General features: G+C 51.7%; 1 long non-coding RNA gene across 1 annotated transcript; it reads left to right on the top strand.

Annotated features, from left to right (window-relative positions):
- The first annotated feature begins 360 nt into the window (after positions 1-360).
- LOC149126665 (uncharacterized) lies at positions 361-8,514 on the top strand. Its single transcript, XR_016234075.1, has 3 exons — positions 361-657; positions 1,779-1,817; positions 6,930-8,514. It is a non-coding gene; the product is annotated as an uncharacterized LOC149126665 (long non-coding RNA).
- The last annotated feature ends 11,567 nt before the right edge of the window (positions 8,515-20,081 follow it).

Raw genomic sequence — 20,081 nt, 5'->3', positions numbered from 1 at the left:
TTAAGCCCCAGCTTGTCTCCCCTATCAGGTGACAGTTCAAGTTCCAGATACTCAGCCTCAAATCCAGCTCCCTGTGCTAATGCACCTGGGAAGGCAGCCGAAGATGACCCAAGTACTTGGAACCCTCCACCCACGTGGGAGACCTGTAGGGAGTTTCTGGCTCCTGGCTTGGGCCTGGCCCTCACAGTCATTTGGGGAGTGAACCAGCAGATGGACGATCTCTGTCTCTTACTTCTTTGTCATTCTGCTATTTAAGTAAATGAAATACATCTTAAAAAAAATCCAGGCAATCTTTGGGTTAAAATGACCTGGTCCTTGGCAGTTTCAGATAGGGAAATCTCTGGTGTTCTAATGAAAAACAAAAGTGGAAAATTAATTCAACACAGCTGTGGACCAAAGCCTTGGAGGAGAAGCAGATGGGGAATTGCGTGGAAGCTGCGGGAGGTTTGGGCCCTTGCCTCTCCTCACGTGGCCCACAGGCCCCTGCTGGAGACAGAGCCCTGAGCACAGGAGGACCCCGAGCAGCTCGGGGTGGAAAGGGTGACTGATGTGTTTGCAGTCTCTGTGTTGGAGAAGACGACGTCGCAGCCCTTTGCAGAGAAATCACGTAGATCATAAATGATGAATTTTGTCTGCAATGCATAATGACTTTGTCTGGTGAGAACTGCCGTTGCATAATGATAGTAAGACAAGATGCTCTTATTGGTCTCTAGTGAGTTTCTCAAAGAAGATTCTAGATGCCCAAGGGGGCCTAACAACTGTCCAGATGATGACTCGCTGGTGGGGAAGGGGGATGCATGAGGATGGAGTGGGCTGCTGAGACAGAGCCACACAGAGGCTCTCGTTGTAGATAGTGGTTTCTGCGATGTCCCAGGCAGGGTGGAAACAACAGTCCCTCTCCACCTGCTCTGGACTCCATGCTTACCTGGAGGCCCAAAGCATTCCCCAGACCTCGCACTACTTGCTTCATCCTGTGCACAGGAATCCCGCGAGAGCCTTGTTCAAAACTGCAGGTTCTGTCTCAGCAGGCCTGAGCCGGGGTCAGAAATTGTGTGCTTGTGCCACACTGCCGGGCGAGGTCCTGGCTGCACTGGAAAGCTCCTTTGACCAGCCCCCCATCCTACAGCATCATCATTCCTGGAGGACGTTTTAGAAATGCAGTTTCTTGGGCTCCACTTCAGCATCAGAAACTTGCTGTAACATTGCTTTCTTTATCGAAAGGGACCAAACTTCATCTATTTCACATATACAGCTTTAAAAGCAGAGTGATACTTCCCACCCAGTTTCCCTCCCTCGTTTTTTTTTTTAATTTTACAATGGCATACTTTCAGTTTCTTTATAATCACAAGATTAGTCCTTCACTAAATAAAGAATTCAACCAGTAGTAAGTAGGAAAACTACCGCCCCCACAAAAGTATGAACAAGGGCTACAAACCATAATCAAATCTCAAAATGTCAATTTCACTCTCATATATTACATATTTGTACTCTGTATATTACTATAAATCGGGGAGAACATGATAGTTGTCTATTGGAGACTGGCTTATTTCACTAAGGATAATGGTCTCTGGTTGCATTCACTTTGTTGTGAAATACAGGATTTCATTCTTTAAGGCTGGGTAGTATTCCATTACATACATGTATATGTGGAATTTCTTTATCCAGCCATCAGTTGATGGATGTTGGGGTTGATTCTGTATCTTAGCTACTGTGAGTTGAGGTGCTCTAAGTAAGGGGGTATGGATAACTCTTTCATATGCTGACTTCATTTCCTTTAGGTAAGTTCCCAGGAGTGGGATTGCTGGATCATATGGCAGGTAGGTCTTTTTTCATATCGCTGAGAAATCCCCATTACTGTCTTCACCAATGGCCATACTAGTTTACATTCCCACCAACAGTGTGTTAGGGTAGAAACTTGCTTTAAAACCCTCCAGCAGATAAGGATTGCATGCCAATTTTGAGAAGTATTATTATAGACCAGACTTGAGCTATTCTCGTTTGAAAGGACAGGTGCAATTTTAGAAAAGTGATATTTCACTAGCATAGAACTCCAAGTTGGGAAACCTGCCCAAGAAGTTTACCCAAGTCCCCCTGGAGGTGAACTCTGGAGCTCGGGGGTGGAGGGTGGCTGGCAGAGGGCACTGCCATCCACACCTTCCTCGGGACTTCCTGTAGAATGAACAGCTGGGTCACTGCTGATGGAGTTTTCCTGGAACCCTGGCTCCCAGCAGCCATGAATGGAAGCTTCGTGGTGGGCAGTTTACAGACAGGGGGAAAGAAGGGTTTCTGGAAATTGTGGGGGAGATGCCAAACACAGGCAGAGGGATTCTCCAGCCTTGCCATGGGTGCAGCACAGGACGCAGACGCCACCTGTGCTGGTGAACACGGCTGGGCGCAAACAAACTGAAGCTGCAAGACCTGAAGGGGGTCCTTGTGCCAGGAGGAGAGGGAGAAGGAGGACGAGAGGGTCCTTTCCACAGAATCCCCCCGATCTTCTCACCCAGCTAATTAGCTAGGAAAGCTGAATTAATCCCTAAAGCCCTATTCATTTTGGAGGGGACCTTTGATGTCGCTGAGCTCTGCTGCGGGGAGACGGGCCAGTGCTGGGCTTGCCTCGCCCTGGGGTGGCCGTGCGGCTCTCCGTTAATCATGGCTATTAATGCGGATTTCTCGGGAGCTGGTTTTGATTCATGTGGAATACAGTAAGAGTCGGCTTCAAATCCTCCTGGGTCTCCTGTGGCGCATGATTATAGAGGCACTGGAGGAGGGATTCAGGTCAACAATTACTTTAATGAGATGTCTGAGGAGCACAGCCCAGCTCCGGGGAGGGCAGAGGGTGAGGAGGGCAGAGAGCAGAGGAGACTGGGAGGGCGAGGCAGGTGAGAGAGGGGGTTGCGGTGGGGAGGGGAGCGGAAGAGGGCGGCACCCACGCCAGAGAGCAGTGAAGGGCGAGTTGGGGGGGGAGGGGTTGGCTCTGCATCCCACCATGTGCATGCACCAGGCGCGTTTCCAGACGTGAAGAAAGCCAACAGGGCAACAAACAAGTTTAGGAAGATGAAGCTGAGCATCCACAAAGAGGCTCACTGCCTTGGATTCTGACCTCCCTGCCTTGAGTCTCTGCAGAGACCAGGGGCCGGCGGAGAATGGGCTTTGTCGCCAGACTTGGGTTTGAATCCCGATCCCGTTCTCTTGGAGCTGTGTGACTCTGGGGGAGTTGCTCCAGCTCTCTGAGCCCGTTTCATCATCTGCAGCCGCACAAGGCCCACAGCACTCCTGACGATGGTTTCTCATCTGGCGTTCTGTTAGGTGGTCCGTGAATTCCTGGTACCGTGAGGAGCCTGAGAGGTGGGCCCAGGAGCTCATAGCAAGTCTGTGGCATGGCTGAGATTTAAAGCCAGGCTTGTCTGACCCCCACTGCCACCAAGGAGGATGTCCCTGACAGAAGGCATGCTTCCCGGAGGCCACTCAGCCAGCACTGCTCAGGCCACGCCCAAGCCACCTCCGAGCAGTGGGAATCAGCTGTGGCAGGGCTGCAGAACTTAATACAGAAGTGGGGGCATCCTTCCCTGGGTCCCCCTACAGGTGTCAGGTGGCTCCTTCCCTGAGCTCCCCCCAGCACTGTCCAAGACCCTGTGGGACGCCTGGCACTATTTCAGGCCCTCTCGGAGCAGGTGAGCCCACTGGCACAGCCTTACTGGCTGCGTGCCCAGGTTCCCCTTCAAGTTCTAGAATTTGCGATCTGGCTCTGCCCTTGGAATCTGTGGCAGGCTCATACTGAGGCCAGAGTCTCCAGCAAGCTGCTCCCAGCCAATGAGAGAGTGTGGCAGGATGACCAGGGCTGGGTCCTTCCTACTGAGGGTGGGACATCTTCAGCAGGGAGCTCCAGGGCCCCCCACCATGGGGCTGGGCCTATCTCAGAGCACAGTGCAGTCCAGGGCTCCTCCTGCCTGTGCCCCCTCCCTTCCTACTCTTCTCTGGGGATCCGGCCCTGTCACCATCTGAAACCTCCCCCTGCCCCACCTGCTCCCTCTCACCTCCTTTCTCAGGAGTTCACCCAAAATCTTAGGCACTTCTCTCTGCCCACTTCCCAGGGGCCCACACTGGCAAAGAGACCAAGATCCATGATTTAAGAAGTGGTAATATGGCTGGCGCCGCGGCTCACTAGGCTAATCCTCCGCCTTGCAGCGCCGGCACACCAGGTTCTAGTCCCGGTCGGGGCGCTGGATTCTGTCCCGGTTGCCCCTCTTCCAGGCCAGCTCTCTGCTGTGGCCATGGAGTGCAGTGGAGGATGGCCCAAGTGCTTGGCCCTGCACCCCATGGGAGAGCAAGAGAAGCACCTGACTCCTGCCATCGGATCAGCGCAGTGCGCCGGCCGCAGCGCGCCAGCCATGGCGGCCATTGGAGAGTGAACCAACGGCAAAGGAAGACCTTTCTCTCTCTCTCTCTCTCACTATCCACTCTGCCTGTCAAAAAAAAAAAAAAAAGTGGTAATACAAGGAGACTTCAGAAGGCTTGTGGAGAATGGAATTGAAAGAAGAGCAGAGGGGCCAGTGCCATGGCACACTAGGTTAATCCTCCACCTGCAGTGCCGGCATCCCATATGGGCACCAGTTCTAGTCCTGGCTGCTCCTCTTCCGATCCAGCTCTCTGCTATGGCCTGGGAAAGCAGTAGAAGATGGCCCAAGTGCTTGGACCCCTGCACCCATGTGGGAGACCCAGAAGAAGCTCCTGGCTTCAGATCAGCGCAGCTCTGGCCATTGCGGCCATCTGGGGAGTGAACCAGCAGAGGGAGGACCTTTCTCTGTCTCTCCTTCTCACTGTCTGTAACTCTGCCTCTCAAATAAATAAAACCTTAAAAAGGAAGAGTGTATTTTAGTGCAAAAAATTTTGAGATCGGCACAAAAAATATAAATTTTTCATGTACTTAGATTTTTTCATTTGAAAGCTAGAATGACATAGAGGGAGAGACAGAGACCTTCATCCAGGTCTCCCATATGGGTGGCAGGTGCCCAAGAACTTGGGCCATCTTCCCCTAGTTTCCCAGGTACATTAGCGGGGAGCTGGATCAGAAGTGGAACAGCTGGGGCTTGAACCGGTGCTACAGTATGGGATGCTGGCATTGCAAATAACAGCTGTGCCACAATGCTGGGTCCTCCACGTACTTTTTGCAGACTCTCATGGAAGTGAATAGCTCTTGATTGCACCACCTTCTCCAGATCCACAGGAGCCACTTTATCTGAAACCCCTCAATGTCAGTGAGGGTCCGGGCAGGACCCACATGGCTCCAACTCGGGAATTTGAGAGGCTAACACAGGGCCAGTTTACAAAGCTGTCACCCCAAGCTGTGACCTTAGGTTACAGGAACAAGGGACAAGGGCGGCCTACATTGAATTGGGGTGAGGGATAAACCCCCAGCCTCACTCCCCCCCATCCTTATCTCCCATTGGAATCCCCAGCCCTTTCAAAAACCCAAAAGAAAGCCATTGATGAGGTCCAGGTCCGTTTCCTGGGGCACAGAGAAGGGTCCAGAATGAACCTGGAGGGACATGAAGAAGAGACCTGGTATGGTTGTGTCTTGTCCAAAACTTCGCAAAATCTCTCTCTACCCCACTGCCCTCTTCTAGTCTTTCCCCATATTCAAACCTAAGACCTCACCAAGCCCCTCCCCCAGCTGCTGAAACCCACGTGGTGGTGTCTCCCACACAGTGGGATTAAGGATCTGACTTCCACTCATGTCCTCACTTTTTTTTTTTTTGACAGGCAGAGTGGATAGTGAGAGAGAGAGAGAGAGAGAGAGAGAGAGAGAGAGAGAAAGGTCTTCCTTTTGCCGTTGGTTCACCCTCCAATGGCCGCCACAGCTGGCGCGCTGTGGCTGGCGCACCGTGCTGATCTGATGGCAGGAGCCAGGTGCTTCTCTTGCTCTCCGATGGGGTGCAGGGGCCAAGCACTTGGGCCATCCTCCACTGCACTCCATGGCCACAGCAGAGAGCTGTCCTGGAAGAGGGGCAACCGGGACAGAATCCGGCACCCCAACCGGGACTAGAACCCGGTGTGCTGGCGCTGCAAGGCGAAGGATTAGCCTATTGAGCCGTGGTGCCGCCCACGTCCTCACTTCTTATAGCGACTTTACCTTAGGTGGAAAAGTGAGGGGACGTCAAAAACCTCGTGGATAATGGAACTCAAAAGTAACTTTATTTTGCTGCAAAAAAAAATCCATGCAGAGTTTTTTTTTTTTTTTCCATAATATGCATTTTCCATCCTACAACCCTGGCCTTGCCTTTCTCCCTGGCATGCCTTCATTCTCCTTCCCCGATGTGCTTTCCCTGGCACCCCCACCCCGGCTCCTGGGTCACTGCCTCTTCGGCAGCCCACCCCATCATTTTCTGTGCCATGCCAGGTTCCCCTGAGCTTCCTCCAAGGAAGGACTCCAGGATTTTGCCTTCATAGCGCTCATCAGTTTGCGATTATTTGCACATGCAGCTGTTCAATTAATGAGACTTCCTGTACAGACTAATTTCTGCAACGTCAGGGGCTTTTTCTAGATGAACATTGTATTCCCTGAGCCGGAAACGACATGGTAGCCCACATGAAATGCTGTGGATAAACCGCATATTGTGGAGTCCAGAGTGGTGCTGCTTTCAAACATTTCTCCATCTTATCCGCAATGAAACATTGGAAGTTCCTGGCACTTCTAAGACTTGTGTGCCCAAAGTCCATGTCAAACAGGTGCCACTCCAGAGCACTTACCATGAGCCAGACATCCTGGAGACGGCAGATCAGAGCTGGCTGATTACAAACCTGCACAAGTGGGGTACATCTCTCTATTTTGCCCTAGGAAATAACCACAGGTAAGAACAGAATTGTGGCTTGACCACCTGGTATCCCAGTCAAGAGCAAAATGTAATTCTTTTATGGTGCCCCTCTTGCAGGCACACAGTCTCCCAGCTGCACCTGTTTGGGCAAACGTCCTAAAGAGAAGCGTACAGTCATGGTGAGCTTGCGTCAGCACATCCTCTTCCCCCTCAGCACCCAAGCTAACAGAACATTATTCCTGCCCTCTGCACTGCCTTGGACATCACACGGATCGTAACTTCACATCAGCATCCGTTCAAAATATATGGCCTCCTGGACTCTGCCCGAAGCGCATATCTCCTCATTGTATTGGCTCCAGGAACTCTGAAGAACTGACATCAATCGTTCTGAAGCAAGAATGAGAACAAGGCTTTCGCCCTCTGAGACAAAGCAGCCAGGCCCCAGAAAGTGGACCTGACCTGTCCTCGTATCAGGAAACATGGTGTGTTCATCCACCCCCCAGTGTGCATTCCTGGCTTCAGAGGCCATTCCTAACTCCCCTGCCCCTTCATGCTTCCCTCCTCCCTGGGCCTGGTTAATCCTGGAGTTGTAAAACCTCTCTCCCCTCCCATCCCTGCAGGCACACCCAGCAGCCTTCTCATTGGAAGGGTTCTTTGTCAATCATGGAGAGCTGACAGAACATCTCCCCGCCCTTTCTCTCCTTCCTACTCCCACTGTCTGTGTAGCTGAATTACCTTCCAGTCTGTGGACACTGGAGATGTCCTCACCTTAGTGGAATCCCTTGAGCTTCCTGAATCAGACACTTCTTGGGATGCACCCCCATCCACTTCCTGCTGACCCGGAAGTGCTGAGCAGTCCACACAGGCTCAGAGCGGCTTCCAGGGCGGGGAGGAATGGGGCAGTGCCACACCTGGGGCTCCTGCCCTGAGGCTTTTCTGATGCTGAGATGTTGGACTCCTGCAGGGACCTGCTATGTCCTCTCACAGGCACAGTCCCACACACCAAGGTGGGCTAACACGTGGGCCAGTGGGGGCAGGAATTAGGGCTCCCGGTCTCATCTTCCACTGTGTACAGATCTGGAATGCATTGCATAGGGTGCAGAAGTAGCAGAACAGCACAGGGCTCACTGGCCTTGGCCCCCTGCTCTCTGGGGTCACCTCCCACATACACTGCCTGTGCCTGAGTCTTATTCTCTGCTTTTGGGGAACCCAAACTGTAATTTTGTTGATTCCTGGAGCTACAAGCTTCCTTCCTGCCACCAAGCTTTCCCCCAGAACCCCTACTGGGCCCTTTCTGCCCTCCACTCTCCCACCCATCCTTCTGGGATCACTGGAAATTCCATCCCCCTAACTGCATCACTCACAAGAATTGCTCCCCTCCTGGGTGACTGTATCTGCTCCAAAGTAGTAAAGCAGCTCTGTTCTCCTCCTTCAGACAGTAATCAACACCACCAGCTAAAGCCACCTATGCATGCATTGTCCAGCTGCCTTTCCAAGCCCTAAGGAGATTATATGCACCTTGAGGCCAGGGCTTCTGTCCAAGACTCCTGCAGTTTCACCCAAATCCTGTGATTCTCCGAGCCTATTGGGGATGCCCCTCGCCTCCCCCTACTGTGCGTGCTTTCCCAACTTCAGGCAAAGCACATGTTCCTTGCAGTCTTGCTTGGAAGCTCCAATGAGAAAAGAGGTGTTGCCCAACCCAGTGTCTGCAAGCCACACTCAGCTTCCCAGGTCCAAACTCCGCCTCCAGGAAGTCTCCCCTATCCTTCCAGAAAGAACTTCCCCTGCCCTGAATTCCTGAAGTTCTTTATCTCCCACCCTTTTATGAAGCTTCTCATTTTATAAAAATTATTTGGGAGGGAAAGCTTCCAATCAGTAGTACACTCCCCAGATGCCTACAATGGCAGGTTCTGGGCAGGACCAAAGCTGGAATCTAGGAACTCAATCCAGGTCTCCCATGTGGATGGCAGGAACCCAATCAGCCGAGCTGTCACCAGTGCCTCCTAGGGGCTGCAGCAGCAGGAAGTTGGTGTGAGGAGTCGGAGCCCGGGATTGAAACCCAGGTCCTCTGCACGGGCTGCTCTCAGGGAGCCGTTTGCAATGGTGCCCACCCGGCTTCCTCAGCTCCTGTTCTTCCACTGCGGTAATGCCCCATCTGGTATTGCAACACAGTCTGGACCAAATCCAACAGTATTTCCTGAAATACTTCATTCCCTGGGCACTTACCATGATTCCAGACATGCACAGAAGCCCAGTAAACTCGAACCGCAGGGGAGATGATGGACGATGGCGAGGTGTAGAAGCATAGCATGGGCCGCACACAGCAGGGAGTGGCGGTAGACACGTGCTCTCAAAGCCCCCGAGAGGTGGGTCTTTGGCATAGCCAGGGAGTGGCGGTAGACACGTGCTCTCAAAGCCCCCGAGAGGTGGGTCTTTGGCATAGCGGTTAAGCTGCCTCTTGAGATACCTGCAACCCCTATCAGAGTGCCTGCTTTTGAGTCCTATTTCCGCTCCTGCTCCAGCTTCCTGCTAAAGCACACTGTGGGAGGTAGCAAGTGCTTAAGACCCTGCCAGCCAAGTGGGAGATTTCAATAGAGAAACTGAGTTCCAGGCTCCTGGCTTCCACCTGGCCCAGCGCTAGCTGTTGCAGGCATTTGGGTAGTGAACCCGTGGGTAGCTGTCGCTCCCCCTCTTTGTGGAGGAACGACACAGGACCCTGCGCTGTTCTTTCTGTCTGCTCGGCCCTCCCCGGGTTTGCTGCTGGTTCTTCCCGGGTTGGCTACTATCCCTTCCACCTCCGTGGAAGGGCGGTTCCCCCTGGCCGCTTTCCCCACTTCCGCAGGGGAGCGGCACACCGCCGGCCGGCTTTCTCGGGGGCTGCACAGGTGTTCCTTCAGCTAGATGTTCCCCTTAGATGTTCCTGGTGCATGCCGTCTCTCTCCTCCTTTATAGTCCTCCTCTGCCAATCCCAACTCGGCTGCCCACACGCCGAGTACGCTGCTCTCCAATCAGGAGCAAGTCCTACAGTTTATTGGTTGAACTGGAGGCAACTGTGTAAAAGCTGTTTACTTCTCTCCCAACGCCATACTGTGGGAGAGCAGATGCATAGAATAAGTCTTAATTCCAGTAACTCAGTCCAGTCTGGGCTGCTCCCCACAGATCCCCCTTTCTTTTTATTTTTTTGGCGTTGATACGCGCCTGTCTTCGGTGTCCTGTGGCACACACTCTGCTCTACTTGCTAGAGTTGCCACAGGTTCTTACAAGTCCTATCAATCAGGCAAACCGAATCTGGGTCCTCTCTTCGCCATGTTGTGAGGAGGTTTTTAGGCGCTGATGCGTGCCTGTGTTCGGTGCCCCGCAGCGCATGCTCTGCTCTGCCTGCAGGGGCTTACAAGCCCTAACAATCAGGCAAACCGAATCCAAGCCTTCTCATTGCCGTATTGTGGGGGAGACTTATTAGTGTTGGTTCGTGCCTATCTTCGGTGACCTGGGGCGCATAAGCTGCTAGCCGCCGCAGGTGCTCATCGCCTCACTAATCGGGCAGACCGAATCCAAGCCTTCTAATTGCAGTATTGTGGGGAGGCCTTTCTGATGTTAATTCGTGCCTGTCTTCGGTGACCTGCGGCGCATAAGCTGCTAGCCGCCCGCAGGTGCTCATCGCCTCACTTAATCAGGCAGACCGAATCCAAGCTCTCTCATTGCCATGTTGAGGGGAGGCCTTTCTATTTCTCTATTTCTCTATCTCCGGGCATTCCTATTTCTCCCATTTTACTTCTATCTTCCAGCATTCCTATTTCTCTCATCTTACTTCTAAACTTCTATTTCTCTTATTCCTGCAGCTTCCCGGCGCCTCGCCCTGCCGGCAGGCTCCGCCCCGAGGCTATTTCTCGGCGGCTTTCCGGCTGAGCCGCTTCAGCCCGCGCCTCTCTCATCTGCGCGGCTTCGTGGCTCTGCGCGGCTCGGCTTTGCGCGCACACTCCGCAGTCCCCGCGCTAGCCCCGCGTTCCCTATGTACTTGAGCCCCGCACGCTCTGTCTGCGTGAGGCAGCCTCCGCGAGTCACACAGCGTAGCTTACGTGTCCGCCACTAGCATTCAATCTAAGTTCCCCGGGCTAGCCTGGCGAATTCAACCCAGCTTACGTCTCCGCCCCACGGTTTGGCTTCCCGTCCTTTGCTCCCCGGGCTAATCAGACGGATCCCAACCAGGCTTACGTTTCAGCTTCTGGTTTCAACTTTTCGCCCCCTATTCCCGGGCTAACTTGAGAATCTCAAAGTGGCTTTCGTTTCCGCCTTGGCCTGCCCCCCGCGGCTTCAATTTCCCTAACATTTTTCTCTACCCGGTATGTTTCCCTAAGTTTTCTTCCAACAATACTCCTCCCTCATTTCTCCTGGCCTCTCCCCACAGTCTGCATCCGAGTCTGTTTGTTCTAGCTTTCACTTTCGCTTTCGACCTTAGAGATTTCTCCCAGCTTCCCCCTGTAGTCCGTATCTGAGTCTATGCCTAGGCTTTCAATAGCTCCTTCCCGCACCTTTTTCGTCCGGCTTTTCCCTAGGCTGTTTGCTAGTCTCTCTCTCTCCGGTATTTTCCCATTTCTTCCCGTTTCTTCCCTCCTAAGTTTGCTATCCGTCCTAGGTTTCCTATCCGAGTCACGGCACCATTATGTCGCTCCCCCTCTTCGTGGAGGAACGACACAGGACCCTGCGCTGTTCTTTCTGTCTGCTCGGCCCTCCCCGGGTTTGCTGCTGGTTCTTCCCGGGTTGGCTACTATCCCTTCCACCTCCGTGGAAGGGCGGTTCCCCCTGGCCACTTTCCCCACTTCCGCAGGGGAGCGGCACACCGCCGGCCGGCTTTCTCGGGGGCTGCACAGGTGTTCCTTCAGCTAGATGTTCCCCTTAGATGTTCCTGGTGCATGCCGTCTCTCTCCTCCTTTATAGTCCTCCTCTGCCAATCCCAACTCGGCTGCCCACACGCCGAGTACGCTGCTCTCCAATCAGGAGCAAGTCCTACAGTTTATTGGTTGAACTGGAGGCAACTGTGTAAAAGCTGTTTACTTCTCTCCCAGCACCATACTGTGGGAGAGCAGATGCATAGAATAAGTCTTAATTCCAGTAACTCAGTCCAGTCCGGGCTGCTCCCCACAGGTAGCAGATCTCTCTCTCTCTCTCTCTCTCTCTCTCTCTCTCTCTCTCTCTCTCTCTCTCTCACACACACACACACACACACACACACACATAAAGGATTGTCCCAGGACACTGGAAGGGGGGGGGCAGTGGGGAGAAGAGAGGTCAGGATGGAGCCATTGTCAGCAGAGCTTGGTGCTGTTCAGAACTGCATCACTCACATCACTCTGCACCCCCAGGGCCCAGAAGGGACCCTTAGCAATGCCCAAGGGAGCAAGGAGACCTCCCCGGACGGAATAGCGCCTTTCCCAGATGCAGTGCCCTGGGAGAGGGGAGTCTGCCGCGAATTCCACACCCGCCTCCTGCTCAGCCCACCTCCTGGATGGGTTTCCTTAATGAGGGAGGTCAAAAGGCCACACCTAAATCTCGGGAGGGGACCAAGAGGAAGCATCCTCTGATGGCTTCTGTTCCTATTTAATCGTTTCATTACTAATTAATGGGGTCATTACCGCATTCCAAGAGAAAGAACTGTAATTAAAGGTTAGGGCCATTACTGCACGCATCACACCTCAAATTCTGTTATAAAAATGTCCAGAGTATTTAATGGAATCTATAAGTAACACAGTAATTACACTTAATAATGTATGTGCCTCTGTGTTTATGTGTTCCTCTCTGAGCTACAGAGAACCCCAATGGGAGGGGCACGGAAGATCCTCAGCTCCCCAGCCTCCCAGGGCACCAATGATAAGTGATCTTGTCACAGGAAATTCACCAGCCCCACCCCTCCCCGCCCCCACACATACGTCTTCATGGGACAAGTTTTATGTCCCTGCTCCAAACCCAGGCAGCAAGGAGGGGACAGAGAAAGCTGGAGTTGCCTGAGCCCTTGGCACCTCACAGCCTTGCCAAGGGGCTATGGGTCTCTAAACCTAAGAGACTCTTCTCTCGACCCGTCATCCTTTGCAAATCCTGTGTGCCCCTTCTCTCCACAGTGTGGCGCATAGAGTGCCTGCGCTCTGCATTCACTGTCAACTCCTGGTGTTGTCATTGACTGTGAAGACCAGAAAGCTGAAAACTACTTCTCCCATACTCCTTTGCAGCTGGCATTTTTTAAAAAAGATTTTGTTTGCTTGAAAGTCAGTTACAGAGAGGAAGAGGCAGAAGAAGAGGCAGAGAGAAAGAGAGGTCTTCCATCCACTGGTTCACTCCCCAAATGGCTGCAATGGTTGGAGCTGTGCCGATCTGAAGCCAGGAGCCAGGAGGTCTCCCATGTGGGGGCAGGGGCCCAAGGACTTGGGCCATCTTCTACTGCTTTCCTAGGCCATAGCAGAGAGCTGGATCGGAAGTGGAGCAGCTGGGACTCAAACCAGTACCCATATGGGATGCCAGCACTGCAGGTTGCAGATTTACGCCCTATGCCACAGTGCCAGCCCCACAGCTAGCATTCTACATGTGAATTAGACCTCCCCACTCCCACTAGGCGCTACTGTGCCATTCGGCAGGTGGCAGTGAGTCTGGGGCATTTTCTTGTTACTGTGGCTATTTCAGACAGCAAGGACATTTGTGGAGAGGCAGCTGTTATTTGAGACAGCATTCTACATCCTTGGGATGGTGGGGCACAGAGCTGATGCAGCCTGAACCTTCATGAAGGAGAGCTACCTTCATGAATATGAAGGGATATGCCCCATCATAGTCACAGGAGGAGCTAGAATTCCATGTTGTGCAGGCCAGTTGATCAGAGTTGTATGATTACTCCCAGCTGAACTTTCCAGAGCCACCCAGGCTGAAGTGTTCTGCCTGTCTCTACCTTTCCAGACAGGAACACGGATCCTAAAAAATACACCCGTCTTAGTCACTTGCAGCCCCAGAAGTGGTCCCATCCTGGCAACAGCCTGAGTCTGCGTTGTGTCACGTGACACTGCAGTGACGTCCCTCCATGGGCCGTATGCATCGCTCAGCCCTTTGGCTTGGGGATGGACCTTGCGGCTTGCTCTGCCCAAGAAGGGAGGAGTAGAGCGATGGTGTGCCAGCTTCAAGCCTAGGCCTCAACTGTAGTACATTTCCACAGATGTTCTGTGTCTTCACTATCACCTTGAGCAGGCTGCTGGCTCTGGGAGGAGAATGAGAGACACATGGGACACGGGAGTGCCGAACATGCTGAGCGCACCTGGGATGAGCTGCCCTCCCGCTGACCCATGCACAGGTGAACCCAGTACCCCAGCCCCCACTGACCCCTGTCACTGCATAAGCACTTCTGGGTTATTGCTGTAGGCCCACTAGGCTTTTGAGGCTGTTTGTCATGCAGAATTATTGTGGCACTGGGTACTTGTGGTGGGGCACACAGATTAAAAACATAGCAAGACTTCTGAGGTCAAATTGGGAGTCTTTATTAGCCAGCTGGCAACTGCCCTCTCACAGAGCAAGTCCAGAGAAGACAACAGTGAGTTGCAGTGGTGGGGGCTTTTTAAAGGCAAAACCTGCTTTTTATCAGACATTTGATTATGCGTGTGAGCTTGTGCAAGCAGAAAGCAGGCACACAGAAGTGAGAAGCAGTTAGCCAAATCAGCCAGGTTTTTTGTCACCTTATTGAAAAATGTAACGATTCAATTATTCAGTTGTTCCCGGTCGGGGTCAAGCATGGCATCACTGATCTTGGTGCCGCCTGTGCTGTCTTGTGTCTGCAGCCAGGAGTAGACAGGAGAAACCATAGTCTGGTGGCCTTGGCCATTATCAAGCAAGCAGAGGTACAGAAGCTAGAAATGGGCCAGTTACAAACATTTATTTTTCTGAAGAACAGGCCTTGTTTGAAAACACCCAAGCAAAATAACCTATTGTCTATAACCATTCGGGTGTGCTATACTTTGTAGGCAAGTTAAACTTTGAGTCCCTTGTCACATACTGATATACCCACTTCCTTGAGATTAATAAGTGTGGGGAGCAATTCGGACTAGACTAAGTTACTGGAATTAGGACTTATTCTGTGCATCTGCTCTCCCACAATATGGCGCTGGGAGAGAAAACAGCTTCTACACAGCTGCCTCCAGTTCAACCAATAAACTGTAGGACTTGCTCCTGATTGGAGAGCAGCGTACTCGGCGTGTGGGCAGCCGAGTTGGGATTGGCAGAGGAGGACTATAAAGGAGGAGAGAGACGGCATGCACCAGGAACATCTAAGGGGAACACCTAAGGGGAACACCTGTGCAGCCCCCGAGAGAGCCGGCCGGCGGTGTGCCGCTCCCCTGCGGAAGTGGGGAATGTGACCAGGGGGAACTGCCCTTCCACGGAGGTGGAAGGGATAGTAGCCAACCCGGGAAGAACCAGCAGCAAACCCGGGGAGGGCCGAGCAGACAAAAGAACAGCGCAGGGTCCTGTGTCGTTCCTCCACGAAGAGGGGGAGTGACAAATAAGAATATTTAATGAAATCTTTAGTATGAAGCTCTTTAAAGTCTCATTTAAAGAAAGCATAACCAGGAGTTAGGAAACCAACATTCTGCCTTTAACACCGCCTGCTGGCTATATGAGTTGGCCAAACCACTTATTTTCTGTGTCATTTATCAAACAACAACTAATCCCTTCTCTACAAATTTTGCAACATTCTGGTGATGATCAACTTCTCAGGAGTCTTTGAGAACTCGAAGAAAACGTTGCGTTTGTAAATTCTTAGTTCTAGTTTCCTACCTTAAATCAGAATTTCTCCTAAGATAGCTGGTCTTGGTTTGCTTTGCCAGTTTTACCAATTTCAGTGTGTAATTCTGAGAGCCTAGAATCATCCCCTCCCTTGGCCTTGGTTCCCCTGTGCTTTGACCCCTATGCATCCCTGCACATCACTCTAGACTTACCCAGGAGTGGTTTTCCCTTTCGGATCCAAGCAGCCCTCTCCCTGGCATGCTGGTTTTGCTAATGATGCTCCTCTTTATTCCAAATGTGGCCAATGTGCCTTACTGCACAGCCAGCCTCTGCATGCAGCAGTTCCCAGAGTCCTTTGTGGAGACACAGCCACTCCCCCTGCCCTCTGGTACCACATCTCTTTGTAATGAGCGCTTGCACGTTTTGGCCAACAATTCCCCAATTTCACCCTTGAGTTCCCTCACTGCTCTCAGGCGACTGCCATCTGGTCCTAGTGATTTATCTACATTTAGTTTGTCAATTAGGTATAAAAGCGCTGGCACATTTACTGCTGTTTGAGTTGGTCTCTCTGCCCTGTCAGGACCAAAAGACAGTCTGCAAGCGGGGATTTATAAGAACTGCATAGACTCGTGGAACCTTGGGTCCTTGGAGGGCTTTTTAAAGTTCATCCATTCATTCAGACATGCATTCATTCAAGAAGCAATGATTGAGGACCTACTGTGTGTCAGGCTGGGTGCTGAGCTAAATGCACTTGGGTTGCCATGGTGACCATCTCAGCATCACACTGCAAGGGAGTGGCTGAGCTGGGACAAGAAATGAGACCCTCTCTCCCTGCCCTTCTACCTCCCAGGGTCATCCCCAGTAAGACAGGGAGGGGGAGACAGGATGGACAAAAACAGAGGTGATTGAAGGGCAGATACAGGGGCTGGAGCAAATGGCACTGAGGAAATGAGGGGTGAGTATAAGGAGGTCAAAAGAGGATGAAAAGTAGTAAAGCGCCATAGCGAATGGAGGAGAAGCAAAGAGAAGGAGGAACATGGTGATTCCTGGCTGGGGTTGGGGTTGAAGGGAGGTGCTGAGAAGCAGGTGGTAGAGGTCCTGACCCCTTTAGCCCCCTTGTGCTTTAATCCTTCCCATCCTCGCCCGGGTGGGCAGGAAGGGAAGTAGAGGTGACGTAGCCACTGTTGTCACTATCACCAATAGAACAGCTATTGACCACAGATGCTCCTCTCTGAAATCTCTGACGGTCCAGAATTTGCTCCCAAGCAGGAACCTAGGAGCCATCAGGATCCTTGCAAGAACTGACGGCATTTCTCAGTCTTGACTGTGCAGAGCCCTGGTAGCGGGGGTGAGGCAGAAAAGCAAGCAAGCCAAGGGGCAGACACTGAGGTGTCCTAGAGATGGCTGGAGGGAACTGTACAGAGACCTCTTGCCTTAGTTTCTGGACTTCAGACCATCCTGATGGGCTGTTTCACCAGCCTTTCCCCACAGCACTACAGTAAGAAGGGAGGGAATTTATGTCCAAGGGACAGCACTTCAGGGGTTCAATGATAAGGTAATGACAATATAGCTTAAGACAAAAACCAAGGATGCAAAATGAAGGGGTGTGTGGTGGGTGCCATTATGGCTTGAAATATCTGCTGCCCACCCCCGGCCACTCCACATGGGAAAATGGTGCCCCCCCACCCCGGCGTCTCTGGATGGAGTTGGTTATGTGGTTTAGGGTGCCCCTCTCTGCAGAATGATAAAAATCCCCACTCTGTTGAACTGGGGCAGGAGGAGATGGGTAGCTATGCGGCTTGCAGGGAGCAGAGGCACTGTGGCCAGTTAGAAATCCAGAGAACAGTACAAAGCATTTGCCCTCAATTTCTGTAAATTCTGCCACTGAACTAACCTCTGCTGTTGAAAGCAGTTCTTTGCACTGGGAGTTGTGAGTTAGCACAACATGGTCTACACCAGGGGGCGTGTGTTAGCACAGCATGGTCTAGCCTGCACTGACTGCTACAGGGATGTCATGGGAGCTGGTGAGGGAGGGTGTACCGGTGCTGGTGGCAGATCGGAGGAAGTCAAAGCCAGGAAGGCAGCTGTAATGAGGGTTCTGTGTCAGGGAAGGGTGAAGCAGGAGTCGGGTATCTGAGGGACTGGGGTCAGGTGGCCGAGAGGGAGCTGGCTTCTGCTCCCCTGGAGCCAGATCTCTTGCCTACCACTTTGAACAAGTTACTCTGCTTCAGTTTCCTCTCGTAGAAAACGAGGACAACAAAAGCAGCACCTGATTAAGAGCTGTTGTGGTGACTCAATGAGTTACTCACACGTAATGACTGAGCCACGTGTGCTTTGAACTGTCTTCAATCTGTAGTACAAGCTCAATTCACCTTAGCTCTCACTGCTCGTCCTGGCAATGTACCTATTTTGCAGATAGTAAAACTGAGTTCCCCAGCATGTGTGAAGCATGGTAGAGATCAAGCCAGCTGCTGGTGGAAAAGACTTCACAACAGCCAACCAGGGAATAAACTGATTCTGCACATCATGGGCGTGGATGACCAATGACAAGCATTTAATTTGCACTTAAACCAAAACAGTTGTTAGGAGATTAAACATTGATTGTGAGGGCCTCCAATTAAGATTCAGTAATTATAGCACCAGCTCAATTGTCATGCAATTTAGATACAATTACCCCAGAACAAATATTTAATTACTTTTCCGCTTAATACATTGGACTAATATTGTTCTTTAAGCTGTCAGATAGGAATATGGAAACATTTAATTGACATGCAGACATGAAATCGGAGAATTAATGAAACAACCGTCACACCATCCCGTCTGTTGGCAATGACACAGCCCCAGGATAGGGAGAGGGAATCCCCTTGGGGCTGTGCCTTCCTTTCCTGCTGTAGGTCATCACTGAAGGGAACTGTCCAGAATTCTGGGGGGTTGGTGTGGCTGTCACTGGCTGGCCCCTCACTGCAGTTTGAAGTCATCTTCCACCCAATCTTGTTTCCTTCCTTTCCTAAAAATGTTGACCCTAAAAGCTTCCCAGATGTACCTCCTGCACGTTAAGTTCCCACACACAGTCTGTTCCAGAGAACTCAGAAGAGCGGTGCCATCCGACTCCCACGTGAACAGGCTTTGACTGGAGGGACACCAGTTGGGAGGCTACTGGAAGATTTTGATGTCGGAGAGGCTTTGCTCTGATGGGTGGGGGGACAATGACTCTCAGAGGCCCCAAAGGAGGAAGCCCCTCCGAGTCTGTTGGGAGAGGCAGTGCATAGGACCGGGCAGGGAGCTATAGTCTCTGCAGACAATGCCCCTGCTTTGCCCTGTGTTTTAGATGGGTTCTGGGGAGGAGCCAAGTCCAGCACCCAGCAGACAGCTCTCCCCTGGGGTCATCCCCAAGACTGTCTCTCTCATGATCCCCAGGGCACCCCGTGTCCCTGGGATGCTCCTGGCTTTGGTTTGGAAGTGGAATTAAGGAATTTGTATTATATAGACATTTATTTCACATGCTGATGAAATCACTGTAATAGATTAATAGTCTGCAATATAAAACTTATTACTTACTTAAATCTGTCTAGTTAAGAAAAGCCAAGTTAGATTCATTGACTTCTAGAAGCAGAGAGAGAGAGCAATAAACTCGGACCTTGAGGAGAGGGGCGGCGACTGGCCTGTAAATCTCGTCCTTTCTCCAGGTCTTCTGACATATGAGGGGACTCCACGGGGCTCATGGAAAATGAACATTATCTTGTCATTCTGCTTGTTCATGAGCCTCTTGAAGTATCCCTCTATACCACCTCTTCAGCACTGGCTCTACCACTCACTAGCCACGTGGCTTTAGTCAGGTTGCTATTTTTAAAGACTTATTGCTCTGAAAGGCAGAGTGATGGGGCTGGGGAAAGAACTTCCACCTGCCACATCCACTCCCTAAATGATCTCAACAGCCAGATCTGGGCCAGGCCAAAGTCAAAAGCCAGGAACTCCATTAGGCTCTCCCACATGGGTGGCAAGGGCCTAAGTATATGGACCATCTTCTGCTGACTTTCCAGGAGCATTAGCAGGAAGCTGGATTGGAAGCAGAGTAGCTGGGACTTGAACCAGCCCTGTGATATGGGATGCCAGTGTTGCAACAGAGGCTCAAACTCACGGCACCGCAGCACCGGTCCCTGGTCAAATTATTTTGTCTCTCTGCACCTCATGCCCCCTTTATAAGATGGGAATGATTACAATTCTGGGCCATCAGCTGCTGAGGTTTCAAGAACAAATGAGATACTGGGGTGGCCATAGTGCACAAGCTGTCAAGTGATAGAGAAATGGGGCATGAGTATTGTGCCCTCCAGATTTTTCCTGGGACAAGTGCTACCAAGAAAAAACTCAGGAGTTGAGGTGGCTAGATGCCTTCTACCAAGATTTTACTAGACAGATGAGAACATCTTGGAGCCCTTGTGACATGCCCCCTACCAGGATTTGCCTCAAAGGAAACCTCTCCTTGTTATTTGCTTCCACAGAAGGCAGAGAAAGGAATTTTCT

Source organism: Oryctolagus cuniculus, chromosome 5, assembly GCF_051225735.1.
Source record: "Oryctolagus cuniculus isolate XC-2025 breed Fujian yellow rabbit chromosome 5, ASM5122573v1, whole genome shotgun sequence".
In the NCBI taxonomy this organism is placed as follows: domain Eukaryota; kingdom Metazoa; phylum Chordata; class Mammalia; order Lagomorpha; family Leporidae; genus Oryctolagus; species Oryctolagus cuniculus.
This window is presented reverse-complemented; position numbering and strand designations above follow the sequence as displayed.